The sequence below is a fragment of the Siphateles boraxobius genome, unplaced genomic scaffold (assembly GCF_051911475.1).
Source record: "Siphateles boraxobius isolate OS27281-9 unplaced genomic scaffold, OSU_SipBor_1 269, whole genome shotgun sequence".
Classification (NCBI taxonomy): Eukaryota; Metazoa; Chordata; class Actinopteri; order Cypriniformes; family Leuciscidae; genus Siphateles; species Siphateles boraxobius.
In genome coordinates, this window is record NW_027508886.1 from 272,401 (window position 1) to 280,593 (window position 8,193).

Here is an 8,193-nt window from a genome sequence, read left to right on the forward strand (position 1 = left end):
GCCGGGGCAGGAGCAGGGCCTCTCGAGCCTGCAGTGGCTGGAGCGTAAAAAAACACAACAAAATTATCTTATTGTTTTAGACTTTCACTGCATGACTTTCTCAGCTCTGCTGGACAGCTTGTACAAGGTTTACTGCAAAGCATGTATGATTAGTTGAGAGATGACATGATGATTAAAAGATGGAAGGAAGCAGTGAAAATCATCCTTTTTTTCATCCAAGCACCATTAGAAGAAATACAAGAAGAAAAAAAGATGGGATCAGCCAAGTGTGAAGCGAAGCAGACCAAACACTACAACAGCCACTTATTCCAAGGGGAGTGGGGGAAGTGTGAGATGACAAGAATGAGCTTTAGTCAGTGATTACGATAAAAAAAAAAAAAAAACCTTTTACATACACCTTTAAATTATCTTTTTTCCTTTGAGGATGTTCACTTAAAGAGTGAATGTAGATTGACACCTGAGAAGTGCCATTCCTCTGTGTTGTGAAATAAAATAATATGTCATTTAAAAAATACTGTTTTGTTTTATTTGTAATTGTTTGTAAAATATTGTTTAAGATTTACATACCTTGAGGAAGTTGTTCCTCAGCTTGTGAGGCTACAGTTGCCATCTCCAGGTCATCTTCCTCCTCAAAAAAATCCGTAGCAGCAGAGTCTGTAAAATAATATAAAACACTAAGCACATGTCACCAACACACTTGTATGCGTTAAGTGATACTCACCCCATGTAAAGAGCTGTCTCCGGGCTGCGGACTCAGACGCAGGTGGTACACGTGGTCCTGCAGCTGTTGAACACGTATTTTCGTTAGACATATATACTGCATAATATATACTGTAATGATTTTAAAGCTTGCAAATCACTTACAGGGTTTGGCTGGAGACAAAATCTTTTGTGCCAGCTGTGAAGCAGATAAATGCTTCCCCCACGCCAACAGGGCCTTCACATTGGTCGCCAGCAGTGGCCTGTTCTTAGTGGCAGTAGGTGGAGGAGGAACAGACACAGTGGCAGTGGGCACAGCAGCAGTGAGGACAGATGCAGTGGGCACAGTGGTGGTGGGCACGTGGGCTGGAGCCTGCCTCTTCAGCACGTATGCTTTGAAAAGGGCCATATTGGTGTTAGGCCCGGCCTTTGCCTTCTTCAGGTAGGTGATGATAATAGCCTGGGCCTCCTTGCTTGGGTCCTCATACACCTCCTTCATTGACCTACCCTTAAAATCCCCAAACTCCACCATCAGACATCCAGAGTCTCCTGTCCTCTGGGCCTCCTGCAGCATGGCCTGTTTTATATGACACACCTCCACAGCCTCGCCTACCTCCCTGATCTTCGAGGTGTATCTGAGGAACAGGTGTTTGTTGTCAGACAGCGGGTTGTCCCTCTCCTCCTCCCCCAAAATGCTGCTGACCAGATAGCAGGCATACCCCAGTGAGTTCTCCAGCAGCCACAGGAACCTCTGACCCTGGTGTTTCCCAAACTGGATCTTGCAGTGAGCCAGAACCAGGAACTGGTCTCCAGGATTCCCTCCATTCTGCCTCACAAAGGCAGTGGCCTCAGCCAGGACCTCCTCCTTACACATGGTAAAGTTGCAGGTTCACATGTACAGAAGAAAACGTGTGCTATTACACGCTAGCTACCTTTATTGACATGTTTAATTGTCCAAAAACAAACACTGTTTATGAATGAATAATGATCGATTATACAGTCGTGAAGAATAGACTTACCTGTTGCAAAGATTGCAAAGATGACGATAATAATAGCGGTCGCCGATTGGTCAAAAGTAAGCCACAGGAGCAGAGCCAGGAGAGAAACGCGATTGGTCAAAAGTAAGCCACAGGAGAGAAAGGCGATTGGTCAAAAGTAAGCCACAGGAGAGAAACACGATTGGTCAAAAGTAAGCCACAGGAGAGAACGCGATTGGTCAAAAGTAACCCACAGCAGAGAAACGCGATTGGCTCACGTGGGCTTACTTTGGGCTTACTTTGGCTCAATCGGTAGGAAGCAGTAGGCGCAAGCGAGAGGTAGTGGGATCGATGCCTGCATTCTCCAGTGCTGTCCATCCTTTTTAAGCCCCCCTTCAAGGGGCACTACCTAGATGAGCTCTTGCGGCTCAGTGCTGCCGAAAATGTTTTTTCGAACGAGGTACTGCACACATTCCTGGCAAATGCAGGTCCCACCGAGATTTGAACTCGGATCTACAATTAAAAGGTAGCCAGTGATCGCGCCTCGTCTTTGTCTTTGAGAGCGATGGACACCTCCTCTCCATCATCGAGGGGAATTAGCTCAAATGGTAGAGCGCTCGCTTAGCATGCGAGAGGTAGCGGGATCGATGCCTGCATTCTCCAGTGCTGTCAATCCTTTTTACGCCCCCCTTCAAGAGGCACTACCTAGATGAGCTCTTGCGGCTCAGTGCTGCCGAAAAAATTTTTTCGAACGAGGTACTGCACACATTCCTGGCAAAAGCAGGTCCCACCGAGATTTGAACTCGGATCGCTGGATTCAGAGCCAAGAGTGCAAACCATTACACCATGGAACCTTGGCGTGTGTCAACTTTTCCCATGAGCAGCAGAGATTTAGGTCATTGAGTCCAAAAGCACGATAGCAAGGAGCAAATGAAGCCTTTGCTTTTTAAGCCCATGTTTCCCCAATTCCGACTCTGTTTGAGATTGCCAATTTCACTGCCACGTCAGCAGTTGCGCATCACCTCTGCTTTTTCCCACCCTTCCGCAAAGAACCTAAAAAGGTTCTACCGAGATTGGAACTTGGATCGCTGGATTCAAAGCCCAAAGTGCTAACCATTACACCATGGAACCAACACTTCCTGATAGCTGGCTGTCTGTGAGGCAGATAGCGATGAGGCTAGGTGGAATCAGGTAGACTAAAAGAGGCGGACATGGTTCCTCTGCCGAAACCCGGGATATAAATATCCTGGTTGCCCTAATCAGGCTGAAGAGATTAAAAGCAAAGCCTAATAATGGGCTCGTCCGGGATTTGAACCCGGGACCTCTCGCAACCTAAGCGAGAATCATACCCCTATACCAATGAGCCGAAACATACATCCTCCCTGCTGCTGCCGAGCCGCAAACATTTCAGCTTGCATGGCTTAAAGCGCAATTTTTTTATTAAATCTACAATTAAAAGGTAGCCAGTGCAAAGTTTCCAGCACAGAGGAAATGCGGCCTCTTTTTTTGTGGTCATTGGAAATCACGCTGCAGCACCTGCATACGAATAATGAGAAGCTTACTTACAGGAGCCTGGTCTGCAACACTGGACCCAGTTGATGTTGCAGGAGCAGAGGCAGCACTTGGCTGGACAGAAGGCTGTGGAGGAGACTGCAGAGGAGGCTGAACAGGGCGCAGAGGAGGAGACTGCAGAGGAGGCTTGGCAGGGCGCAGAGGAGGAGACTGCAGAGGAGGCTGGGCAGGGCGCAGAGGAGGAGACTGCAGAGGAGGCTGGGCAGGGCGCAGAGGAGGAGACTGCAGAGGAGGCTGGGCAGGGCGCTGCAGTCCTGTGGGTGGCTGTAGTGAGGATGGTCCTGGTGCAGAGGGACAGGGGTTGAAGGCCTTGCTGGAAAGATGGGAGTTACTCTTTCCAGTGGACAGGAAGCTCTGCAGGCGACTGGGACACCTGGCCAGGGGTCCACATTGCTGGAGGAGCAGGACAAGGGGCAGGAGCAGGGACAGTAGCACGAGCCGGGGCAGGAGCAGGGCCTCTCGAGCCTGCAGTGGCTGGAGCGTAAAAAAACACAACAAAATTATCTTATTGTTTTAGACTTTCACTGCATGACTTTCTCAGCTCTGCTGGACAGCTTGTACAAGGTTTACTGCAAAGCATGTATGATTAGTTGAGAGATGACATGATGATTAAAAGATGGAAGGAAGCAGTGAAAATCATCCTTTTTTTCATCCAAGCACCATTAGAAGAAATACAAGAAGAAAAAAAGATGGGATCAGCCAAGTGTGAAGCGAAGCAGACCAAACACTACAACAGCCACTTATTCCAAGGGGAGTGGGGGAAGTGTGAGATGACAAGAATGAGCTTTAGTCAGTGATTACGATAAAAAAAAAAAAACCTTTTACATACACCTTTAAATTATCTTTTTTCCTTTGAGGATGTTCACTTAAAGAGTGAATGTAGATTGACACCTGAGAAGTGCCATTCCTCTGTGTTGTGAAATAAAATAATATGTCATTTAAAAAATACTGTTTTGTTTTATTTGTAATTGTTTGTAAAATATTGTTTAAGATTTACATACCTTGAGGAAGTTGTTCCTCAGCTTGTGAGGCTACAGTTGCCATCTCCAGGTCATCTTCCTCCTCAAAAAAATCCGTAGCAGCAGAGTCTGTAAAATAATATAAAACACTAAGCACATGTCACCAACACACTTGTATGCGTTAAGTGATACTCACCCCATGTAAAGAGCTGTCTCCGGGCTGCGGACTCAGACGCAGGTGGTACACGTGGTCCTGCAGCTGTTGAACACGTATTTTCGTTAGACATATATACTGCATAATATATACTGTAATGATTTTAAAGCTTGCAAATCACTTACAGGGTTTGGCTGGAGACAAAATCTTTTGTGCCAGCTGTGAAGCAGATAAATGCTTCCCCCACGCCAACAGGGCCTTCACATTGGTCGCCAGCAGTGGCCTGTTCTTAGTGGCAGTAGGTGGAGGAGGAACAGACACAGTGGCAGTGGGCACAGCAGCAGTGAGGACAGATGCAGTGGGCACAATGGTGGTGGGCACGTGGGCTGGAGCCTGCCTCTTCAGCACGTATGCTTTGAAAAGGGCCATATTGGTGTTAGGCCCGGCCTTTGCCTTCTTCAGGTAGGTGATGATAATAGCCTGGGCCTCCTTGCTTGGGTCCTCATACACCTCCTTCATTGACCTACCCTTAAAATCCCCAAACTCCACCATCAGACATCCAGAGTCTCCTGTCCTCTGGGCCTCCTGCAGCATGGCCTGTTTTATATGACACACCTCCACAGCCTCGCCTACCTCCCTGATCTTCGAGGTGTATCTGAGGAACAGGTGTTTGTTGTCAGACAGCGGGTTGTCCCTCTCCTCCTCCCCCAAAATGCTGCTGACCAGATAGCAGGCATACCCCAGTGAGTTCTCCAGCAGCCACAGGAACCTCTGACCCTGGTGTTTCCCAAACTGGATCTTGCAGTGAGCCAGAACCAGGAACTGGTCTCCAGGATTCCCTCCATTCTGCCTCACAAAGGCAGTGGCCTCAGCCAGGACCTCCTCCTTACACCTGGCCCTCCCTGCCAACACGATCTTCCTCCTATTGGCCTCCTCAGTTGGCCCCATAAGGAGTCGACCCTCAGACGTTCTTCGTAAAACCGGGTATGCATACATAATCTGAAAGGACACAGGCATAAACAGAACGTTACATAGCTGTCATATTCCAACTGAAAGTATTTTACTACAGCATTTCTTTTTTATGTAATTAATTATTATAATATTATAATAATTAATGATTATTATTATTATGCGCATAAGCATTATTGTTTTTATACAACTGTGAATCACTTTGAATTGCCTTGTGTACAAATTGTAAATAGTGTGATGAACTTTTTAATAAGAAAATCAATTACACTTCTTGGTACAATCTTGCTGGTATCATGCCATGCTTAAATCGTTTTGTTTTGTTTAGCTTTTGTGGCAGAGATTACTAAGAAACACCAAATATAACATAAAGGCGTTTATGACAATTCATAATAATATGATCATCAAACAGATCTAAAACTTAAAATGGTATATCAAATCGTTTTGGTATATCTTTTATAACATAGTTGAGAATCATTTGTTGAAACAAAAAAACACTTGTTTTTGTCAGGAATCAATCAGATTCATTCCCATCCACCACTCAAAGGTCACTCTCCCCGGAATATTAACCAGTCACACCTGTTCACAATCAGTCACCTCTTTACCCAGCCCTATAAAACACTCACGCACACCCCAGTCATTGTCAAGCCTCCAACAGGAGAAGACCGTTACCCACGATTTCCCGAAGTTTCCAAGTCTGCCAACGAAGATCCATCACGTAACTATACTCACCCCTGAATATACTCACCTTTGTCTCCCTGTCTTGCTGTCTCCAGTATTCCAGTCTGGTTCCCTGTTTCCCGAGTCCTGCCATTTGAATCCAAGTGCTCCACGTGTCCACCGAGATCTCCCTGTTCCTCCCTGGATCTGAAACAGAAAAGTATTCGTATCACTGGACATTGTCTACCCACGTCCAACTCTCTGAAGAAGGGTCTGCTCACCTGGGATCCTCTGCACGACGTGATCGTCAACGCACCTGCACATGAACTTTGTCTCTGCACATATATCACTGTAAATAAACTCACGTTTGCTTTCACTTACCTCCGCCTCTGTGCCTGTATCCTGACAGAAGGCTTGACCAGAACAGAAAAGTGAAACAGCGCGATGGAAGCTACCCGCCATGGTGATAACCCTGTACAGTCTACAGCCGCTGTTCAAAATTCCGGTCAGTCTACGCTCAGCACTTCCGCAGACTCCACTTCTTCGATGATATGCTTCGCTAACCAAGCATCACGTCCAGCGCTATTCTCCGGACGGGCGGAGGATTGCAACGGGTTCCTGCTTCAGTGTTCGCTCGCTCTGGAACAGCAAAATCAGTTATATCCCACAGAAAGATCGAAAATCGCTTTTATCATCCAACAGTTATCCGGGGCTGCTTTGAGATGGGCTGAAACCATGTGGTTACAGGAGTCCACTACAACCTCATCGGTACAAGGGTTTGTAGACCATTTTAAAGAAGTTTTCGGACGACCAGTTGATGATTCTTCCACCAGTGACAAACTACTGCAACTATACCAAGGTCGAAGATCGGTTTCTGAGTATTCGTTGGAATTTCGCACTTTAGCCTCTGCAAGTGGGTGGAACGAGAAGGCGCTCATTTCTGTTTACCGACGTGGTCTGAATCCTGCTCTCCGTCTGCAAATGGCGATATATGATGACAGTCTGGGTGTTGAAAAATTCATCCAACAAGCTCTCCGTGTGCATCAACGATCTCAGGGCTGTTATCTAGAAAATCGCCGACCCACTAGTAATTCTCAGTATCCCACGGAAGCTCCGCCCGAAGCAGATGGAGAAAAGATGCAATTGGATACTTACCGACTGTCCCCAGCGGAACGTGCCCGGCGCCGTGAACTCAGGTTATGTCTGTATTGTGGAATGGGAGGACACTTTCGTCAGTCATGTCCGACTCGACCCCCCAGAATGCTTGTGAGTTCTGTCTTTACGGCCGATTCGGTATCAGCCCCACTAACTATTTCAGTGGGGGTGTAGGTGTGCATCCAGAACTGCCGAGTTGGCGACCACATCCATCGTTGATGCACTTAACATTGTCCCAGTAAACTCAACCTCCATCGAAAGCCCCACTGAGAGTCTGTCCGTTTCCATACCTACCTGTTATTCCTCGTTTGCAGATGTGTTCAATCCTGTCGAGGCTGCTAAATTACCCCCTCATCGAGCTTGGGATTGTGCGATCGACCTTGTTCCAGGAGAACCCATTCCTAAGGGACGAATCTACTCCCTGTCTATTCCCGAACAGAAAGCCATGCAACAGTACATTGAAGAGGCTCTGAAACAGGGGTATATCCGTTCCTCCACGTCACCTGCTGCTGCCAGCTTTTTCTTTGTTCCTAAGAAGGATGGCGGACTACGTCCTTGTATCGACTATCGAACCCTGAACAGAATAACCTTGAAGTTCAGCTATCCACTACCGTTGGTTCCTTCCTCACTGGAGCAGCTGCGTGAGGCCAAGATGTTCACTAAACTGGACTTGAGGAGTGCATATAACCTCATCCGAATTCGAGAAGGCGACGAATGGAAAACCGCGTTCATCACCCCTGCTGGCCACTACGAATATTTGGTTATGCCGTATGGACTGGTCAACGCTCCTTCCATCTTTCAAAGCTTTATGGACGAGGTACTCTGAGATTATCTGAACCGATTCGTAATAATCTACATCGATGACATTTTAATCTATTCCAAGGATCCAGTGGAACACCAACGACACGTCTCCTTAGTCCTCCAACGGCTACGTGAGTTCTCTTTGTTCCTAAAAGCAGAAAAATGCTCATTTCACCAAACTTCAGTCGAATTCCTAGGCTATCAACTCAGTGAAAGAGGAGTACAGATGGATGATCGCAAGACCAAGGCG